This window comes from Microcaecilia unicolor, chromosome 13 (assembly GCF_901765095.1).
Source record: "Microcaecilia unicolor chromosome 13, aMicUni1.1, whole genome shotgun sequence".
Taxonomy (NCBI): Eukaryota; Metazoa; Chordata; class Amphibia; order Gymnophiona; family Siphonopidae; genus Microcaecilia; species Microcaecilia unicolor.
Genome location: NC_044043.1, coordinates 54,918,403 through 54,941,633, shown reverse-complemented (window position 1 = coordinate 54,941,633; position 23,231 = coordinate 54,918,403). Strand labels below are relative to the sequence as shown.

The 23,231-nt window shown below is 46.4% G+C and overlaps 1 protein-coding gene across 9 annotated transcripts in view; it reads right to left on the bottom strand.

The window, feature by feature from the left end:
* The window catches only part of LOC115482561 (nuclear receptor corepressor 1-like), a 315,982-nt gene extending 295,850 nt beyond the window's left edge, over positions 1-20,132 (bottom strand). For 5 of the 9 annotated variants that reach the window (XM_030222439.1, XM_030222446.1, XM_030222442.1 and 2 more), the window contains exon 1: positions 19,712-20,004. The gene's annotated coding sequence lies outside the window, so the exon portion shown is untranslated. Of the gene's footprint in view, positions 1-19,576; positions 19,596-19,711; positions 20,006-20,111 lie in introns of those variants that run through there. The other 4 variants (XM_030222445.1, XM_030222447.1, XM_030222440.1 and 1 more) reach the window with 3 other exon arrangements.
* Between the last annotated feature and the right edge of the window lie 3,099 nt (positions 20,133-23,231).

The following is a 23,231-nucleotide window of genomic DNA, read 5'->3' as shown; positions in this document are numbered from 1 at the left end:
GCCCCCGCTAAAAGTATGAGGGAAAACAAAGTTCTCTCATTTTTTTTTTTTTTAAACAAAATAAAACAGAGAAGAAAAACAACGAAAAGAAAATCTCGCGGCAAAAGCGCGATCCGGTTTCCGGGGCTGACAGAGAGAGAGACGAACACGGCTCTCTCCAGCGTGGAAAAGAAAAGACTGAGCGGGAATGGTCGCGCACGGGCGGGAAGCCGGCCGCGCATATGCGGTGGGTGTGCCCTGCGTGCGGGACCGCCCGCAAAGTTTTGTTCCGATTGGTGGGGGCTGCCATGGACGTCAACCCAGTCGTGAGAACAAGCAGCCTGCTTGTCCTCGGAGAAGACTAATTACCTAAATTTCCAGATTGTCTGGAAGATTGAACGCCTGAGAAAATAAATATGCCTTGAACGATTTTTTTTTTTATTTAGACATTCTATTTCCTGAATGCTAGTAGGTAGCTAGTCCCATAAGGTGCCAGCCAAAAGAAAGTACTCTCACAAGTAGTCATTCAATGTGCTTGAGTAATGGGGGGGGGAGGGGGGGGGGAAGAGAACTAATACGTTGTGATATCGATCTCAAAGGTCTACTTGGGGCATTAGGAAAGGTCAAAACTCAGATAAGGAGGCGTATTAGTATAAAGTGCTTTGTGCATTAGTAATAAAACCTTTAACACAATATAGAACAGGTAAACAATGAAACTGCATATATAATGGTAATAAATAAGCAAATTTATATGCATTCCCTAATAGGCATATTGCAGCATTCTGTACTGTTTGAAGTTGTTTGAGGGTAGAAGCTGGCAGCCCAGCATATATACTATTTCAGTAATCTAAATAGATAAAAAAAAACATGAAGCACAGTATGTAAACTGTTTTCATCTAGTACACAGTTAACAGCTCGTAGATGTCACAAGACAAAAATATTTTTTAAACTACACTAGAAATTCTTTCTTGAAAGGTCACATGACTATCCAACTGCACTCCCAAGTATCTAAAGGTTTTTACTAAAATGATGGATTTACCCTTCCAACCACAGGCTATTGTGGATGACTTTCTGTGCCCAGAAATCCAGCAGGCAATAATTGTATCAGCACTGTGAACCAGCAAGTTGTTCCTTAGCTAGCCTGAAAACTTGATCTAAACACTTTTCAAGTACAATATACAATGTGAAAGAAGAGATTTTGGCCATCAATATAATGCTATCAGCATAATAATGCACTCCTATACCATAATTCTGCATAATTGAAAATAAAGGACATATCTACCTACATTTTTCTCTATTTCTATGTTAAACACTGTATGCCCTATCCAGTCTGCCCATCCATGCCATCTACTCTCCTTACCACGCCCTTAAATAAAACAGGACTAAGACTTGAGAAACCCCACACTGTAAGTGGTATTTCTCTGAATCATTAAGTACAACTGAGAAAATGTGATGTAAAAATGAAATGAATACTGTACGACAGTCAGTATCTTTCAGGCCAATGGCAGCAGGCAATTCCATCCAGTAGCACTACAGAAATGATAAACAGTAGTAGTTCTATCAGAGCCTCTACTCAAATCTGCTTAAGTCAGCCATCTCTTCACAGAGTAAGCTCAATCACCTTCACAATTAGCTTAATAGTGATTGTGAAGGTGACTGAAGCGATTCTTTTGGGCTTGTGAAGACACTGTAAAACAATATTTGCATTCAGTTTAATCACCATCAGAGCCCAAGCAGATTAGAAATTTGGAATATGCATCAAAGTTCTCAATTTTTCTAACACATAGCAGGCAGGACCAAATCCCTGACATTTGAAGCATCACAAGGAAAACATTTAATTCAAATTTTTTTTAAAGAAAGAAAATAAGGAAAAAATAGCAATGCAGAACAACTTTGAAAGCCAGAGGTAAAACCTCTCAAACAAATCATCATCATGAAAACTTTGCTTTCATGTGTATTCAACAGAGCAGATAAATACAAAAGAGCTAAGTACAATGTTGTGTACAGGAAGGACAACATGCTACACTATGTTCCGAGCTCTGGGGAGCTGTTCCATCATAGTAATGTGCAGTCACCCAACTCATTCCTGCTTATATTGATAGAAAATGAATCTACTCTTAGCACTGGGAAAATAATGACAAATGGCCCCACTAATAGTCTGCCAAGATGTCGTTCATGACTTGGTACTTGTGTACAAAGGGTTACCTTTACTTTTAAATAGCAACTCTATCACCACTGGAAAATGTAAGGCCCATCTAAATTAGATTACACTTCAGGTGTTCCACTGCCAACAATCAATGTGACGAAATTCTTAACAGGAGACAACATACTTAGTAAAAACCCTAACAGGTTTGTACAACAGGCTGTAAAGCATAAGTAAAATCTCAGCTGTGTGTTCAAAGCACTTCTAGCATAGACCAGCCCCTGGTGAAGACAGCTGTGTGCTCCCAAAATCAATGTCAGTCAGAAATGCTTTGTCAGTTATTAGATTCTAACTGCTATATAAAATTAGAGACTGATCAGACTTGTCTCTTCAGGTTGTAGTTCAATGTCCATGAAGCTTTGTTTGCATACAGAACAGATTACAAAAAAAAAGAAGCTCGAGTCTCTAATAGTTGATTATCTGAAGGTTCCAGTAATTTATTGACTTCCTAAAGTTTATAAAGAACTTCATAATACCCCCGGTAGACCTACTGTCTCCACAGGTGGGAGGGGGGCAGCCTTAGAACCTTTATCAAAATGTGTGGATTTGTTCTTGAAACCTCATGTATTTCAGACTTCAATTATTCAAGACACTTCTCATTTTTTTTATATGTTAGTTGAGGTGGATATCATGAAGGGAAAATTAGGTTCTTACCATGATAATTTTCTTTCCTTTAGTCATAGCAGATGAAGCCATTAAGTATGGGTTGTGTCCATCAACCAGCAGGGGGAGATAGAGAGCACTCAACTTTTCACAGTGCCTCATGGCCAGCTAGCTCCACTGCCTCTTCAGTATTTGAAGCTTCCAAAGCAGTATGGCAAACCACAATGGGAATAACATGAACTTTCCTCACAGCGAACGATGGCCCCTTAACAAGGGCATAAACTAAAAAAAAGGAGGGAATGAACTCATCCTCCTGGAGGGAATAAACTCGTCCTCCACTTCGTATAAACAGAGGGAATACTTGCATCCTCCTGGAGGGAATAAACTCATCCTCCCAAAACATGAACTGGAGGGAATGAACTCATCCTCCTATAACTGTAACAAGAATCCTGAAGACTGTTTTCCGACTCAAAGAAGGAATATAACTTCAGGAAACAAGAACAGCACCTAAAATCAGAATCACTGCAATACAGACAATCATACAGGGAGGGCTCATGGCTTCATCTGCTATGACTAAAGAAAAGAAAATCATCATGGTAAGAACCTAATTTTCCCTTCCTTGTCATCAAGCTGATGAAGCCATTACATATGGGATGTAACAAAGCAAACCCTAAATAGGGTGGGAACAAGCCACACCACGCGCTAGCACCTGTGCTCCAAAACGCGCATCCCTCCTGGCAGCCACATCCAGCCTGTAATGTCGGACGAAAGAGAGCTTAGAAGCCCATGTTGCAGCACTGCAAATCTCATGAAGAGATAGTGCTCCAGTTTCCGCCAAGGAAGAGGAAATAACTTGTGGAATGTGCCTTAAAGGCTTCAGGCAGAGCCCGGCCAGACAGCAGATATTCTGAAAAGATAGCTTCTTTGAGCCAATGGGCAATAGTGGCTTTAGATGCTGAAGACCCTCTGGGAGGACCTGCAAACAGCACAAAAAGATGATCAGAGGTCCTGAAAGAATTTGTAATTCGCAGATACTGCAACAGAGTCCTGCGCACATCCAAAAGGTGCAACTGCCCAAATGAATCTGGAAATTCTTCCTCAACAAAGGAGGGAAGAAAAACAGGCTGGTTTAGGTGAAACGCTGAAACCACCTTAGGCATGAAGGAAGGCACGGTCCGAACCGTGACCCCCGACTCTGAGAATTGCAGAAAAGGGTCTCTACAGGACAGTGCCTGGAGCTCTGACACCCGTCTCGCCGAGGTAATGGCCACTAAAAAGACAGCCTTCAGTGTCAAATCTTTCTCTGAAGCACGCCGAAGCGGTTCAAAGGGAGCCCCCTGAAGGGCCTTCAATACTAACCCCAGGTTCCAAGCTGGACAAGGTGCCCGCACGGGAGGACGGAGCCGAAACACCCCTCTAAGAAACCGTGCCACATCTGGATGAGCAGCTAAGGACACGCCTTCAACCTTGCCATGTAGGGAGGCCAATGCTGCCATTTGCACCCGCAGGGAATTATAGGCCAAGCCTTTCTGTACACCATCCTGCAAAAAGTCCAGAATCGGCGAGACAGGAGCCCGCAATGGAGAAAGCGCTCTTGAAACACACCAGACTTCAAACTGGCACCAAATCCTGGCATAAGCCACGAAAGTGGAGTGCTTACGGGCCTGCGGGAGAGTGGAAATTACCTTGAGTAGCCTTTGTCTCTCAATTGCGCCCTTTCAATCGCCATGCCATAAGACCCAAGCAGCAGGCATCCTCCATGGCCACCGGACCCTGTGACAACAGGTGCAGAACCAGAAGTAACGGAAAGGGAGCCTCCAACAGCATCTGTCGGAGGTCTGCATACCAAGGCCTCCTGGGCCAATCCGGGGCGATGAGCACCACTTCTCCTGGATGCAACCGAATCTGCAGGAGCACTCGCCCTATCAAGGGCCACGGAGGGAAGACATACAGCAAGCCCAGGGGCCAGGGTTGAGCCAAGGCATCCAACCCGGCAGAGCGAGGATCTCTCCGTCTGCTGAAGAAGCACGGGACTTTGGCATTGGAACTGGTCGCCGTAAGATCCATCACTGGCTTGCCCCATTTGGCACATATCTGCAGGAATACTTCATCTGCTAGTTCCCACTCCGCTGGATCGATCTGATGCCTGCTTAGATAGTCGGCTTGCACATTGCTCTGACCTGCAATGTGAGCTGCTGACAGGGACTGTAGATGCAGCTCGGCCCAGTGGCAAATTTGTTCGGCCTGCGCAGCTAGAGCTCTGCACTGAGTGCCGCCTTGTCTATTTATGTAGGCCACTGCTGTCGTGTTGTCCGACATCACTCTGACAGCCAATCCTTCCAGGGTCACTTGAAAGGCCAGAAGAGCCAGAAACACCGCTTTCAACTTCAGGCGGTTGATAGACCACTCCGACTCATCGGGCGTCCACAGACCCTGGGCATGCTTCCCCTTGCAATGTGCGCCCCAGCCCTTCAGGCTGGCATCTGTCACCACTAGGCACGAATTGGGGAGCGCCAGCGGCATTCCTCGCCGCAGCATGCTGTCTGAGAGCCACCACTCCATGCTGAGTCGGGCCGCAGGGAGCCAAGAGAGTCCGCATTGATAATCCTGAGATACTGGAGACCATCCTTGGAGTAGAGCATACTGTAGAGGTCTCAGGTGCGCTCTCGCCCAGGGCACCAGTTCCATGGTGGCCGTCATCAATCCAAGCAGCTGGACAATATCCCAAGCTCGCGGGCGGGGCATCCTCAGGAGCAGACGGATCTGATTCTGAAGCTTGCACTGCCTTTGCTCGGGAAGAAACACATAGCCCGAGGCTGTGTCGAACCTGGCCCCCAAATATTCTAGAGATTGCGAGAGGGTCAGGTAACTTTTGGCCATATTGACGACCCAGCCTAGAGATTGAAGGACTGAAACCACTCTGGCTGTAGCTAGATGACTCTCTTTTTCTGAGTCTGCTCTGATGAGCCAGTCGTCTAGGTACGGGTGAACCCGGATACCCTCTCGCCTGAGAAAGGCAGCTACTACCACCATTACCTTGGAGAAGGTTCGGGGAGCTGTGGCGAGGCCAAAAGGCAAGGCCCTGAACTGGAAATGTTTTCCCAACACCGCAAACCGCAGAAACTTCTGGTGCGGGGGCCAAATTGGTATGTGCAAGTAAGCTTCTTTCAGGTCCAGAGACGTGAGAAACTCTCCTGGCTGTACCGCCGCAATGATGGAGCGCAGGGTTTCCATGTGAAAATGCCGCACTCTTAAGGACTTGTTTAACTCTTTTAAGTCCAGGATCAGGCGAAAAGACCCGCCTTTTTGTGGCACCACAAAGTAAATGGAGTAGCGGCCTAGACCTTGTTCGGCGGGAGGCACCGGGGTCACAGCCCCTATCTGGCACAGACTGTGCAAAGTCTCCTCTACCGCCGCCTGTTTGGCGGCAGAACCGCATCGGGACTCCACAAACACTTCTCTCACCGGGGCATCGAATTCTATTCGGTATCCGTCTCTGATCAGGTCCAAGACCCACTGATCTGCGGAGATTTTGGCCCACTCCTCGAAAAAAAGAGGGAAAGTCTTCCTCCGATGACAGGAAACGAGGAGGGGGCCAGCGCACCATCATTGAGAGGGTCGCCCCTGAACTCCAGGCCTTGAACCGGCAGCTGCGGAACGTTTGTCCGAGCAAAAGAAGTTTCTCTGCTGAAAGCGGGCACGCGAAGTGAACCCAGCAGCACGCCCCGGGCGGTACCTTCTAGCTTCACGGAAGCGAGGTCTGTAAGAGGAGCGGACCGCCGCACCCTTACAGGAAGGCTTTGGCCTATCTTCGGGCAAGCGCTGAAGTTTAGAATCCCCCAGACCTTTAACAATGTTTTCCAGCTCCTCACCAATCAGGAGAAGGCCTTGAAAGGGCAACTTCACCAACCTTTGCTTAGAGGCATTGTCCGCCGCCCAATGTCGTAGCCAAAGAGTGCAGCGAGCCGCCACTGCTATTGCCATTTGTTTAGCCGAAGCTCTGACCATATCATAAAGGGCATCAGCCAAAAAGGACAAGGCCGACTCCATCAGCGGAGCCACTTCAGATAAGGTCTCCGCTCCATCACTGGGCTGTTCCACTGCCTGCTGTAACCAAGCCAGGCAGGCTCTAGCAGCATAACAACTGCATGCAGACGCCTGAACAGTGAGACCTGCCAAATCAAAGGACCGCTTCAGAGCTGAATCAAGCCTGCGGTCTTGAATATCCTTCAGGGCAACACCTCCTTCAACAGGGAGGGTAGTTCTCTTTGTCACAGCCGTGACCAGGGCATCCACTTTAGGCATTGCAAAGCGAGCCAAATGTTCCTCACTCAGAGGGTATAATTACCCCATAGCCCTGGCAACCTTCAAAGGTCCCTCGGGGTCAGCACATTGAGCCAAAATAAGCTCTTGGATGGAGTCATGCAAAGGAAAGGCTCGAGCAGGCTTTCTGGTACTAGCCATCCTTGGATTAACAGAGGAGGCTGTGCCACTCCCAGGATCTTCAATCGAGAGGGCTTGTAAGGCATCTGAAATAAGCGCTGGCAGCTCCTCGCGGTGGAAAATCCTCACCGCAAATGGATCATCAAGCTCCTGTGGCAATTCTGCACCCGACTCTGGCTCCTCAGCCCAAGAAGTTCTGCCAGACCCCTCAGAATCCTCATAGCCCGACCACGGGGGGGAAAAGGGGGGTTCGCCACACTCAGAAGGGGAATTAGCTCTTCTGCATTTTTCAGGAGGATAAGAAACAGGCAAAGCCAACTCCAAAAGGCCAGGATCCACCGGGGGGCAGGCAGAGGGTCCAAAGATCCCTGTAGAAGAGCTCTTTTAAGCATGTACGCCCTATGCAGCATTAAAACAAAATCAGGGGAGAAAACCGCTCCCTGACCGCCCGGATCCTGCCCAGGGCTATCAGTTCTATTATTAGCCTCACTCAGAGGACCCCCCCGGATACGGGGCTCTCCGTCGCAACGGAGGCCGCGCCATGTGGAAAATCCAAAATGGCGTCCACTGCCTGCTCAGAGCGCAAAAGATCGCCGCTCGCCATGCTCGGGCCGGCTCTACCGTCTGTACAGCACGAATTACAGAGCCCTGCTGCTGATTTGCGCTTGCCACATTTAGAACAGTGCTTTACAGTCTCCGCAGCCATCGCCGAAAACGGCGGTAAAATTCAAAAGTGGCAGTTCACGCCAAAAACATCCCAATCGCGGGCCCACCCCGGAGGAGTCAGAAAACACTCTTACCTCACTAGACCGAGTATCACAGCTCCGGTCCTGCAGAAGAATCTCAAGGAAAAAACCTCTTTTCCAAGATCGCTGCGCTAAAGCGCGACGCGACTTTAATTAATTATTTATTTATTTTTAACGCTGTGAGGAAAGCAGAGGCAAAAGAGGTAAATAAAAACACTCCGGAGGCTCAGATAAGTGGGAAAGGCAGGGAAAGGCGAACCAATATGCCTGCATCCACTGAGTGGGAAAGGACAGGGAAAAGCAAGCTAATATGTCCACATCCACAGGGGCATGGGTAAGGCAGGGAAAGGGCTGACCTATGTGCCTTGAAAGTGAAGCTGCTATAGCCTCTAACACCCCGGCTAACAACTGGCAAGCCAGGAGCCACCCCCAGGCAGATTTTTGATGGAGCTCGAAGAAGCTGCAGCCACCCTGCTTGGGGAGATAGAGAATACTGAAGAGGCAGTGGAGCTAGCTGGCCATGAGGCACTGTGAAAAGTTGAGTGCTCTCTATCTCCCCCTGCTGGTTGATGGACACAACACATACGTAATGGCTTCATCTGCTTGATGACAAGGAAATTAATAATACAAAAATAAAATAAAATAAACAGCCTTGCTAGTCAATATGAGTCTAAACAATTTTCCTAAATAAATGGGTTTTTATTTGCTTACAAAACAGACTATAATTTATGTTTTTCTTTTTTGCTGCCAAGAGGCCAATACATTTTCCACTACTGAGAAAATGTGGGAATCTGTATTTACTTTACAACACTAAGAAACAATCAGAACAAGAAAATTCTGGTGATGCCGCCTACATGAATTACTGACTGCTTATCATGGTGATAGCATGTTTTATACTGAGACAGGTGATTACTGTAAGTCTGAACCAATAGGCATTTACAACAAACTCTGAAAACCATCGATATCTGAACCAGAAAAAGCCATGGATAAAATCTGACATTCAATGCTACTGCCTGGCTCCTGGTGCCCCTCTGCTTGTTGAAATAGGCTACTGTCATGGCTTTGTCCAACATTACTCAGACTGGGGTTAAGAAACACATTCAGAACCAGGCATAGCACTCAGGTCTCCCCAGGCAGTTAATGCACCCAAGAGGTTTCTTGCAAAGAACACTTTCCCCAGGTCACTCTTCCTCCACCATGGGCTCCCCAGCTGAGGAGACTTGATTCTGTGGGCACAATAATTCTGGAGAAGCTAGCAAAACTCCCCAGGAGGTGAAGAAAAAAAACTGTTCCCACCAGACCAGACTAGATAAGCTCCAGTTGACCACTCTTGGCCAAGGCATCCTGAAAGACCAGGCTCCAGCGAGACAGAAGGGCTAAGAAGGCCACATGTGCGCTCGTGCCCACCTCCAGTGTCACCATAAAGCCCAAGAGCTGTAAAAAGTCCAAAACTCTGGGAACAGACAGCTTGCACAAACAATGCTGCAGGTCTCCAGTTTGTCTGCCCGGACCTCTGGGCAGGAAACTAGTCCCCACATTGTATCAAAGCAGACCTCCAGGAACTCATGGAATTGAGAAGAAAGCACTTGCCTCGACATAATTCACCACCCAGCCACAACTGGCTGTGACATACGAGGCAGCTAACTTTAACACCACCTCCGAGCTGGCTAGAACCAACCAGTCATCCAAGGAAGGTCAGACCCACATGCCTAAGCACCCTAGATGCGCTGACCCCTACCACCACTACATTACAGAAGATTCGGGACACACGGCTAGCCCAAAAAGGATCCAAAATTGAAAATGTGCCCCATACACAGAAGTGAAGGCACCGCCTGGATCTTCCACAAAGAAAAAATGAAGATTGGCCTCCGTGAGATCCAAGATGTCAAGAAGTCGCCTGAGAGTACCAAGGTGAACATGGACCGGAGGGTCCTCATGTGAAAATGCCATAATCCAAGGCAGACATTGATGCCCTTGAAATCCAGTATAGGACACCTTGCCCTTCTGGAACAGATTCTACTGCCACCAGCACCTGGAAAAGCTGTAAAGTAAGAGCGACAGCCTGCCATTTTAGCTTCAAGCCACAAGGAGAAGGTGTCGGGGACTGAATAGGCCAGGTCAAGGGAGAAACCCTTCCTGACCACCTACAAGACTCAATGATACTAGGTGGCACTCCTGGCAGGAGAAATTGCCACCAACTTTATGAAATTCTATTTACCAAAAAGCATAAACAGTCTGTCCGATTTGCGAAACCCATTCGGAACTTCCAGATATCTAAATGAGGACTCTATGCACATCAAGAAACTTCAAGGAAGAATACTGAGCCTCTCTGTCCACTCTGTGAAAAGACAGAAGATCCACAGATTGGTTGGTTGTGATTAAATGCTGATACCACTTTCAGAAGGAAGAAACCATGCAAAAGAAGATCCCCACCTACAAAAAGCAAAGAAAGGGATCCCGACAAGAGAGATCCTGAAACTCTGTAACCCTATGTGCCGCCGCAAGAGCCACCAAGAACACTATCTTGAGTGTTAAGGTATTTCAAGGAGGCCTTCCAGAGTAGCTCAAAAAGAAGGCTTATGTAGAGCCCAAAGTATTAAAGTTCCACTCTGGACACGGAATACAAAAGGGATGCTGCAAGCAGCACACTCCCTGCAAAAATCGAAAGATATCTGGGTGAGCCGCAACAGATATCTTCTGTAGTCGACCCTGAAACAGGCCAAAGCCACAACATGAACTTTTAGAGAATGCAATACTAATCCTTTCTGAAGGCTTGCCTGGAGAAACACTAGGATGTGTGTGACCTAAGCATGGACTTTCTCCCTTCTCTGCTTAGAACACCAGCCCTCCAATGTCCTCCACACCCTCGAATAAGCCATGGATCTCAACCGAGCCCTTTTAAAGGTCAAGCCATAAGACCAAAGGGGAACAGATCCTTCATGAGCACTGGACCTTGCTTCAGTAGGCCGTATACCTGCAGAAGACAGAGAGGATCCCCATTCATCAGTCAAATCAGGTCCGAATACCACAGCCTCCACGGCCAATCCGAGGCTACAAGAATTATTCGACCCTGGTGCAATGCAATCTTTTCGACATGCGGAATACCATGTGCCAATGAGGGAAGATGTACAGTAGAACTGTCTCCAGCCAGGGATGCAGTAAGGCATTGATCCTCATCAAGCCCGATTCTTTCATACGGCTGAAGAACTTGGGCACTATGGCATTCTGTTTCATTACAATCAAGTATGGAAGTGGAGAACCACTATCAGCTGAAAACCCTGGATGGATAATTCCCATTGTCCCGGGTTCAAGGAGTCTGCCTGCTGAGAAAGTCTGCCTCCACATTCAAGGACCTAGAGATGTAAGCTGCCAACAAGCAAAGATTTTTCTCTGCCTAACTCATGAGGGAGGCAGCCTTCACTGCCATCGGATGATTGCGGGTCCCACCTTGCTTGCCGATATAAGCCACTGCCATTGCACTGTTGGAGAAAATTCGGACTGGAGCCCCCAACAGAAAGGGGCCGAAGTCACGCAAGACATTCCGCACTGCCCTGAGCTGGAAGGGCAGTGTGGTGAGAAGCTGAAGCACCTTGCATTAACTCTGAATTAGAGAGCTGCACGGCTTCCGTCCCCGCGGGAACCCCGCGGAACCCGCGGGATTCCCGCAGGGACGGAGGCAGTTCCTGCGGGGTTCCCGCAGGGATGGAAGCAGTTCTGCGGGGTTCCCGCGGGGACGGAGGCAGTTCCTGCGGGGTTCCCGCGGGGATGGAACCAGTTCTGTGGGCTTCCCGTGGAAGTGTAAGCTGCACCAGCCTCTCATCTACCGAATACCAATTTATTTGAGTGCTGTCTCCTCCTCCTCCTCTTCTTCCTTGCTTTAACAGCATAAATGTGGAAAGTCTTCCATTAAGGAGGTGGTAGAGTCACAAATGATGACAGAATTCAAAAAGGCATGCTAACCTTAAATGGCTGCATGTGTGTGGATATGTCAAGTGACACTTAGATGGCGACTCTGGCTGTGATGAACTAGAGCTGATACCTGGCAGACTTGTATGGTCTGTGTCTCATACATGGCAATCTGGTGTAGGATGGGCTGGAAAGGGCTTAGACAGCAACTTCAGTGGCTGGAACATGAGGACAGTGCTGGACAGACTTTTATGGTCTGTGTCCCACAAATGAGAACATGAATAGGCTGGAGTGGGCTTTGATGGCAACTCCACAGTTGGAACATAAGGATGGGGCCAGATAGACTTCTGTGGTCTTTGTTCCAGAAACATGAAAGAAAGACCATAATCAAGTATATAATATCACACTCGTTGATTTAATGATGAATTGATCATGAGTGTGACTACTGGGCAGAGTGGATGGACCATTCAGGTCTATTTGCTGTCACTTACTATGTTACTATTAATCCTCTTTGCTCCCAGGCTGGTGCACAGACCTCAGCTCTGACACAGGCACAAGAATCAGATGTCACCTGACCTACTGGCGCGTGCATGTGGCGACCTCTCAGCACACACTGCCAGTGAATCAGAGACAAATCTTACATGTGCGCACCAGAGTGTTCCAAGTTCCAATTTCCGTTCCTTCCTTGCTTACAGTGCTGTGGCTCAAATCCAGAGAGAGACTGAGGGAGCTGACTGGAACTTTCTTTTATGTACTATTAAATTCTTACGGGGATGGGTGGGGATGGGTTAAATTCTTGCGGGGATGGGTGGGGACGGGTTGGGATGGTTTAATTTTTTGCGGGGATGGGTGGGGATGGGTAAGATTCCAGTGGGGATGGGTGGGGACGGGTAAGATTTCTGTCCCCGTGCAACTCTCTACTCTGAATGTCCCTGCTTCAGCAAATAGGCCTGGTGTAAGAGATATATAAACACTAGAGAAAACAAAGATCCCAATGCAGCTGAATGCTTTGTTGGGCCCTGAGGTTGTAAAATGACAGCTGTGCTCCACACGTGATTAGACAGAGGCTGTTCCTCACTGCCAGTAGGCCCCAATAAAATGGTACCTGTTCCAGCGTTCTTCTGTATTAAACTACCCAGTGGCCCCACTCGAGATCCCTAAATCTCTGGCATAATCATATGCTGTGCTGCTGACAGTTTCCCCCACGCCCTGCGGGATTCCCAGCTTGCACGCACTGCAATGCCCCGACACTAGTTGGTGTGGCCCACAGTGGGAAAACTGCTTAACTGCCTCCAACTGGCACAAGCGCATCATACCAAATCCCAAGCAGCAAGTCAGGATCCCTCCCCTATATCAAGTAGAACTTGCAGCCCTCCAAGCAGTTCCGATTCAAACTTTACCACTGCTAGCTGCCAAACTGACTCTGCACAAGTCTTACCGCAGATGAGAAAGGCTCGGAACCGATTCTCTTGCCCACACTCTCCAGAAAACCTCTTTCTTTTTTAAGGTTGTTGCACTGGAAAAAAAAAAAAAAAAAAAGAGAGCTCTATAGAAAACAGGGGAGAGGTGAAGGGAGGGAAGAATTAAATTCATGAAGCACCAGAGGCAGGGATCTGATGACCTCCAGATATGACTCTGCAGACTCATCCATCTACAACGCTCAACTGGGGACCAGCTGATTAATTGGACCAGGAGCACAGCACTCAGAACCAGAGGCTGAAAACTGTGTCCATCCACCTGCTGGAGATAGAAAATACTGAGGAGCTGGGACTGGATGCCAAGAGAGATATGCCTCACTCGGTTTTCAGTTCTCTACTTCCACCTGCCGGTTAACCGACACAACTATCCCATAGGTTCTGAAAAAGTGGAAAGCTATGTAATTGCAGAGAGACAATCTGCCGCCAACTTGAACCAAGGGACCCAGTGCACCCTCACTGGACATGCTGGAAAGCTCCGGTACCACCAGCAGAACCAGACTCCAGATCTCAATCAAAGGGCCTGTCCGCAGCAGAGGTTGGAGTCACCAAGTGTCTGTCTACCCAACAGTGGCCCAGTCTCCTGTGGTGATCCCCAGTCACTAAGGGCTACTTAAACTCTTTCTGCCTGAGTTTAGGAAGCTGAATAGGCCTCTGCTAACCTTTCCAAGTCCTCCCCAAACAGTAACCTCCCTTCGAAGGGAGACTAACTGAGGGGCATCTAGGAGGCAACAACTGCAGCTCGGTGGCTCCAGAACTAACAGCAAGCCATCACCATGGCTGCCTTTGACCAGAAGGCCAGGTGTACTAAATCACAAGTACATCAACCAAAAGGGCTGTGCCCTACTACAGGCGATAAACTTCTGGAGACACTGGCTGTTGATGTAACCAATGCAGCATAACCCTAGCCACACAGCCCCCACAGATAGCCACTTAGATGCTGGACTCTCCAGAGGAGAAACCCAGCTTAAGCTGCTGCTCCACTCTCGTCTAATGCCACTCTCTTAGGGCTAAACCCCAGGAATCAGCACAGCATTTTTTTTTCTATGTGACTGCCAAGATGAGTACTCCACATTATGGTACGTTTCCACCTCCTTAGAAGCAAAAATATAAAGGGGGAAATGGGACTTGATATACTGCCTTTCTGAGGTTTTTGCAACTACATTCAAAGTGGTTTACATATATTCAGGTACTTATTTTTTGTACCAGGGACAATGGAGGGTTAAGTGACTTGCCCAGAGTCAAAGGAGCTGCAGTGGGAATCGAACTCAGTTCCCCAGGATCAAAGTCCACTGCACTAACCACTAGGCTACTCCTCCAAGGTTCCCATCCAGGAACTTCTAGTCCACCATCATGTAGGAGAGCTTTATAGAGTGGAAAACGTTGCAGTGGTCTGGCAAGCCCTTCCAACAGAGAGTTCCCCCCCCCCCCCCAAAGGGGTCAGCTGCAGGTACTCATAGAACCTAAGAGCCTCCTCTGACCTAGACTCTGATCACGTGACCACTTTTCTGGCCCCTCTCTCTGGGGAGGAGCCTGCTTTAAATCCAAGGGGCTCTCTGGATCTAAAAGGCACGCTGGATCATCTGGGGACCATCAAACCCCATTCGGGGGCTCCGAGACAACTTGTTCTCCACTTCAACGCTGATGAGGGACCAGTCTCTGCTTGCTGAATCCTCTGGGCTAAGCCCTGGTGCAAAAACGAGTCCAGGGCCCAAGAGTCTCTCTGGAACTCCCCAGCTGATGGGTGGGAGAGAAACTCCCCACATCTCTCCAAGCCCCGATGTGGGCTGAGAATGCTACTGCTACAGAACACTACAGCAGGAGATTTTTTAAAATGTGAGTGACAAAAGTCACCATTAACAATCGGGACCTGCCTCCAAGCAGGGAATCTGGGACATGGCCCCGGCATGGCCTCCACCCCAACCCAGGCCGTTTCTGAAGCTAGAAATAGTCGCTGGAAAGCGAATAGAATGTTGGGTAATATTAGGAAAGGTATGGAAAACAGGTGTGAGGATGTTATAATGTCGTTGTATCACTCTATGCTTGAGTATTGTGTTTAATTCTGGTCTCCGCATCTCAAGAAAGATATAGTAGAATTGGAAAAGGTGCAGCGAAGGGCGACTAAAATGATAGCGAGGATGGGACGACTTCCCTATGAGGAAAGACTGAGGAGGCTAGGGCTTTTCAGCTTGGAGAAGAGACGGCTGAGGGGAGACATGATAGAGGTATATAAAATAATGAGTGGAGTGGAACAGGTGGATGTGAAGCGTCTGTTCACGCTTTCCAAAAATACTAGGACTAGGGGGCATGTGATGAAACTACAGTGTAATAAATTTAAAACAAATCGGAGAAACTTTTTCTTCATCCAAGGCATAATTAAACTCTGGAATTCATTGCCGGAGAACGTGGTGAAGGCGGTTAGCTTAGCAGAGTTTAAAAAGGGGTTAGACAGTTTCCTAAAGGACAAATACATAAACCACTACTAAATGGACTTGGGGAAAAATCCACAATTCCAGGAATAACATGTATAGAATGTTTGTACGTTTGGGAAGCTTGCCAGGTGCCCTTGGCCTGGATTGGCCGCTGTCGTGGACGGGATGCTGGGCTCGATGGACCCTTGGTCTTTTGCCAGTGTGGCATTACTTATGTACTTATATATCAAGGAAAGGAAAACAGAGCCAGCAGCTGCACTCCGAGCCTGCTGGCAGGCCTGCGAGGCCACATAGTTTGCATTTGCAGGCTTGCCTGCCCTCTCAGGCCAACTCAGACCCGGGGCTCTGACGTCCAAACCATCACCCTGCTCACTTGGGTTAACTCTAAATAAGTTTGTATTTTTTTTTAAGGCTGCCAAAGCAGACCTCTTTTTTTTAACAGTTCTGTTCCCTACACCAGGGAATAAAGCTGAAGCAGGCAGAACTAATGAAAGTGCCTGGAGGCTGCAGGGGAGCCCAAGGAAATATAACCCAAAAAGGGTGTACTGGCAAGGAAGGGAGGGGGATGGGGACCCACACCCCTCTGGCAAGGCCCCAGAGGGCAGATTTAGTGTCTCACCCAATGGACACTATGAAGCATGACTGGGGACAGTGGAGTCAAGCTCCACCCTCAACCAGGTGCGGTCTGGCACCAGAGAGCACAGGAGCAGACATTAGCCTCAATCTTGCTATGTGGCCAGCAGAGAAGGAACCTAAGCCAGGGACCAGAACACCAGCCTGAGAGACCTACCATCTACTGGAGCTAGAAAAATATATTGAGGTTTTCCTCTCAGCACCAGACCTTATACTGGTGAGGTCACTGGAAAGATCACTTTTTTTTTCTCTACCTCCATCTGTGATAGGAGGGGATAACATTCACTTGTTCAGAAAAGTGCCGCTGATGCTAAGGAAACATAGTGATAATAACAGAAGAAATTTAAACAAAAATAAGCATCACAGTATTCTACCCATAAGTCTCAGGTGACCAATTCAAGATCAAATCTTTTCAATTTTTTAAATTAAATTATAACACACTGAACTAACAGACCTTACTGCTGCCAGTTAAGAATTAAATCCTCTGCCTTCTGTCCTGCAGAGTCCCCATACTAAGGGGATAAAAGTTTAAATTCAATTTATTTGATATACTGCAAAATTTCAACGTAGAAATCTAAGAAGTTTACAATTATAAATTAGGGGAGAAAAAAGGAAGCAACACAAAATAACATAACACAGATTGGAATAAAAGAGGGAAGGAGGAAAAGGAATGTTTACATCATGAAAAAGAGGGGGAAAACAAGGGTGGAAAAGAACACGGGTGCTGTCTGCTCACCTAATGTCAGAAACATAGAAAAAGATTCTAAAAATCAGGCATCCATAGAAGAAAAAGCCAGAGAGAAATAAGCAGCTTTTAACTGAGACAAAGTTCTGAAAGGACCGCTCAAGACGCAGACACATGGGAAGGGTATTCCATAGTGTGGGATAAGCCATACTAAAACATGAACTTCTAACAGTTGGAAAAATGGGACAACAGACCCCGATTAGCCAACAGGCGTGATCTAGCAGGGGCATAGGGAACCAAAAAAGTAGCTATGGGCAGACCAGAAGATTGAATTGGATGGGGACAGGATATTCAGTTTAAAGGGAATCTGATATGCGATAGGAAGCGGCTTGACATGATATCAAGTTCAGCATCTTCACTAACAGCAGCCAATGTAGGTCACTTAGAAATACCCCACAAATCCCAATAGAAAAACCATACTGCCCTCTCCCAGATGATGTGGAGATATCGAGAATGTGTCAGAACTGGGTGACATCCAGGCCTAGGAAGAAATGGCCACAGAGGCTCAACGATTTCTGGTACAATTGACAAATAAATGCATTTTTTGTCATGGTGGAAGATTAATGGAGCTGTCTCTGTTTCCAGTCCACAACAGTTGCTGCAGGGCAGGATTCGTCCCTAAGGCCAGATATATTATTATTTTTTCTCACCAAGAGATAAACTGCTCATGGCAAGATGCAAGCAACAAAATCAGCAACAGAACTGTTACATTTAAACATTTTATTATAACAAAATAACCACATAAGGTCAAGCATAACACATACATCAATTATTTCTCAGATAACACACTCACCCCATTTTATGCAGTCATACTTGGTATTTCAATTTAAAAGCAGCCAATAAAAGACCAAAATCTCCAAGGTTACCAAGCCAGTAAAGACAATCCTCCACTATTTAGAAGATTTCACAAAACAAACATGTGTCTAAATACCATAGTCTTCAAGCAGTAAATTTCTACTGGGAGATAATTCCATAATTTTATACATATGAGAGCACATTTGCAGCACCCTAAGAATTTATTTATAGCAGACAACCTTCACTGGTGGATGGGTTCAGAACTCATTAACTTTATTGGGCTCATAGATAAAACCTAATAAAAATCCTAATAAAAAAACCTATGTTCTATTTTCTGTTTATGTACAGTATTTTGTAAACTACTTGTAGGCTTTTTAACACAAGACTGTATATCAAGCATGAGAAAATAGAAATACATTAATTCTTGAAATAGTGCAGCATATGATTAATCAAGTACCAGTGCAGGTACTCTGAAATGCTTCTGAATCTCATCAACCCTTAATACATATTATGTATTCAACTAGTAGCCAATGAAAATCTGCTAATATGCAGGTCATTCTCACCTTCAAATCAATTCCTGAACAACTAAACTATTTGTAAGCTATAAATGCACAGCTTTAGTAGACCAATAAACAATATATTACAATAAATCAGCCTGCTTGTAACAAAACACATGGATTATTTTCACCTCATTTTTTTTTCTTACAGGTGAATGTAATAGCTATCACCCTTCTTCCAGACTGATTTTGCCCCCCCCCCCACCAAAAAAAAAATATCCAAGACAAAGCTAGTCACTTTACATCTGCTTAATTAAAAACCAAGAAAATGCCACATATTGGGTTTAGGAAACACCATTAATGACCCATTGCCAAGCATTATGTGAATCTATTGCACAGGTCCCTTGCTCTCCCTGCAGCTATTTGCAATATGCTGTGTCCTTTAAACTGCCTTTAAAAAATGACCAGCTTCATTCCTATCAAATTTTAATTTTGCTGTATTTTTCACATAACCAGAAAAATTAATTTAACAAACAATACCTATTGAAAATACATTATAGGGAGCACAGAACTTTTAAGTTTTCCAGCTTCGAGTAAAACTCATGCTTCTCATTTGAACGCTGCACTATCAGACAAAAGGTCATACAAAGCCTGCAGTTAGACAAATCTTGGCAGTATCAAAATTAAAAACCTTACCATTCAATAATTTTTTTAACATTCTCTTACCTTGCACAGAGCAACAGTTACACCAGGTAGTACATATGCAAGGCTGTACTTTTCGATCACACAGATTCATCTCCATGGCCAGCCATAGACCTCCTTAAGCCACATCCACAGCAGAAAATGCATGTTAATTTCACCCTTCCCCAGTACTTTGTAGATGCTTAAACAACCTTAGTACTAAGTAAACCTTAACCTGTAACCCAAACTCCTTTACTCTGTCCAGTGAGGGGATCATATGGATTTTCAGTACACCGAATTGTTTTGAAAAGTTGGCTGCTACATTCCCAGGTCCCTCTTCGCAGTGCTGTTTAGAGCAAAACAAACCGACAAGTACGGCTTCAGCTAAACTCCGTGATAGAAAAATTAGCGCATTCAATATGTGCGAACATGACCCACCAGTAACACGGAAAGAGCCGTGAGCAAGTACCCGGGCTGACCATGGCCTGTCAGGCTCTTCCTACAGAAAGAGATAGCGAGAAAAAAAGAAGGTACCGGCATCACACTCCATCCCGCTAGGGAACAGACACTCACCTGCAACGCGTTGAGCCCCAAGGCGGCTCGCAGACCGTCGCAGCTGGGCCAAAGAAGGAGGAACACAGGGAGAGAGGGGGGGGCGGAGGTCACTCAGGCAGTAACACTACCATCACTACTGCCACCGCCATCTTGAAAGCGCGGCTCCGCCCTCGGCGCGCTCCAGCCACTGAGACGCGCGCAGGGTCCCTGCCCGGGACAGTGGTGGCGGAGTCTGCAGCCCTCTAACCCTCTTGCTGCAGAGTGCAGACAGACCCAAGCTCTCTACGTCTTTCTCTCAGACGCTTCGGTGCTACCAGGGTAGCCCAGCCCAGTCCTACTAAAAATGTATCAACTTCATCATCTCTACTGGGATATCTGCCACCGATCCGCAGAAAATAAGCTGCTACTTATAACTTACATGATTACAATGAAGAGTGTACCGTGTGGTTACCGGTATTTCGGTACCGTAGTCAGACAGGAAACGCTGAGATATCGGCCTGCTAGGACCTTGTGGTGTAGCGGTGAAACTGTCCCGCCGGAACCCGAAGGATAGGGCGGAACGTATAGAGAGAGCCTCTAGTTCCAGTCGGTGACAGTTTATTGGGGACAACGCACGGAATGAAGTCGAGCTGATGTTTTGGGCTGTGGTGCTTGTGGCTGGGCTTGGGCTTTACTTGTGTAGCTGGATTCAAGTTGTCTGCCGACGGGGTGGGGTACAAGTTGCGCTTGGCCAACAGTCGCGTCCTGTGCTGCTTCTGGTTGCCCACCCCGATGATGAGTGCATGTTTTTCGCGCCGGTTGTGTTGGGCTTCAGGAAGTTGGACTGGCCGTTGGCTGTTCTTTGCTGCTCCACAGGTATGTAAATCCTCAATCAGGGGTAGGTGGGCTATCCAAAGAGGTGTTATGACGGGAGATAGCATGAGCCTATTTGTCCTATTCTATGGCTGAAGCCAGTGGGAGGAGCTTGCTGCCATTTTGTGTGGCCCCCAAACATTCGAAGAAGACGCAGAGGACTTGTGAGGTGGGACGGTGTAAAAGCCAGATCTGCGGGGTGGGACGGAGTAAAAGCCAGATTTACACCGTCCCGCGGCCGTCAAAACAAAGGAGCGCCCGTCAAAACAAACAACCGCTTAAGGTAGTACTTAGATCCGGAGGATCCCGAGGATCCCGCAGATCTGGCTTTTACACCGTCCCCATGTGAGGTTTATGGCTGCCTATGTGTGTTTTTTTGGTAACTTTTTTTCTTATTTATTTGAAGCTTTCCATAGATAAACCGAGGGGTATAAATCTTTTTTTTTTTTTTTTTTTTGGGGGGGGGGGGGTCCTTAAGGGTGCGCTGTAGTCTAGTGCGGGTGCTCTGGAGCGGCAGACTTGTTTTTGGAGCCGCGGGAGTTCCCACATCTTGGTCTCAAAGCTCAGGCAGAGCCGGGGCCTTTTTTCTTTTTTTTTTTTTTTTTTTAAAGCTGCTCCCTACAAAAATCGAGCCTCCTGTGGTTCCAAAAACAAATCTGCTGCTCCGGAGCATCCGCCCCCCCCCCCCCCCCCAGAGGTTTAAAAAAATTAAGGTTATCTATGGGAAGCTTTTAAATAATTAAAAATGAAAAAACACATAGATACTCAAATCTCACACGTTTGTTATTATCAATAGCGTCTGCAAATGTTTGGGGTCACACAATATGGCAGCTGCAGGAGGGAGACAGCTTCAGTTTTTTGATGTAACGCACTCTCCTGACATAAAATCTATTAATTCTTCTTGAATTTGGATTTGGCAAAGGGATGGGGTAATTAAATCTGAAATTCATATCCTTTTCTCCAGCATAGATTGTGAGAAATCCCCTTGGCCTTATATGTGCATTGGTATTATAAAACTACATGCTTCCTCTTTAATTCATCGTCAAGATATTCAGAGTTAAGATCATAAGAATAGCCATACTGGGTCAGACCAATGGAGACAAGATACTGTGCTGGATGGACCAACAGTGGTCAATCCAGGTCACAAGTACCTGACGGAAACCCAAATACTAGCAACATTCCATTCTACCAATCCCAGGGTAAGCGGTGGCTTCCCCATGTCTGTCTCAATAGCAGACTATGGAGATTGCTTCCAGTAACTCGTTTTCAATAATACATTCATATTTTACAAATGCAAGAAATTTAGAAATTCAAACAAGGCAAAACTCATTTTCCCCAATTAGGGAGAAATTTTTAAATTCTTAAACATTTGACCACATTTTTGGGAGACAAGATATAGGAAATTATAACATAAGAAGAAAAAAAATAATGTAATCTAGACAGAAAGGAGAACAAAAATTTGTACACTAATGGTAATAACAGCATGTTTCTGTGTGAAGATTCAGGTTGAAGTTGGCATATCACACTTTTCCTTGGAAATACAGTATATTCCAACATTTTCTTCGGGTCAAGGAACAAGTAATTTTATTATTTATAGATACAAGACACCTGCAAGGAAATTTTAATGCATATGTACCACCTAAGGCGAGAATTCTAGGTCAGGAAATATCTGAATCCTCTCACCTAGGAATTTGTCACTCATATGTCTAAAATATAATCAAAAAATATTATTCCTGTCTGATTCAAATGCAAATGATACTAATAGAGTAGTTCGTTGTATAACAACTTCCAATGAGCTTTCCAAGAATTCAGTAATATTAAGTTCAGGTTGAGATTCCAAGGCCCTGGTTTTGATTCCCATTATATATTGAGCTCTAACGATGGGAGGAAAGCCCTCCGTTGGACCTAGCAGAACTTCTCCAAAATATTTTTTCAGCATATCAATTGCAGGCACCAAAGGTGCTTTTGGAAAATCAAGAAGTTTTAAATTATTCCTCCTTCCTTGGTTATCAGATATTCTAGTTTCCTAACCAGAATATCCTGTCCTTAATCACTGGTCCTGTCTGGCTTTGTAAATTCTTAATTTCTCCATTTATGAATTCATTTTTTCTTCATTTACTTGCATTCTACCAGTTAAAGAGTCATGAATTTGTTTTAAGGAAGAAACTTCTTCCTTAAAGAATTAGTGCTTAGATAAGGGTAGAGTTCAATCCTTGAATAGCTTCCCACAGTGTGTCCATAGTGACTACTGCTGTTTTTTAAATTCTCCTGTTCCTTGAAAAGCAGCCCCCATACTAATAGAAGTTGGGCCACTCACTGTCACCCCCCCCCCCCCGATGGCATTACTGGGGTCGATGTAACGGCAGGTCCTCCTGCTGCATGTAGACTCAGCTCTTCGGCGGTGTGTGCTGCTGCAACTCTGCCGACATCAATCTGCTTCCGGGTTGCGGGGGAACTGTATGCAGAGACGGGCTCAACAAGGCCACTTCCATGCTGCGGTCCGATCGAAATCCGTCGAATCGTACCAGAGCGGGCTGCTGCTGTTCAAACTTCTGGACGCCACAATTTTCCAGCGTCTGCTGTCGGTAAGCGGGACCTGCGGGGTTGGGGGAGGTCTGTCGCCCGATTTTCCCTTTCCTTTTCCCCATTATACTTAGGGGTAATAGAGGTGCTCACACGACGGCGT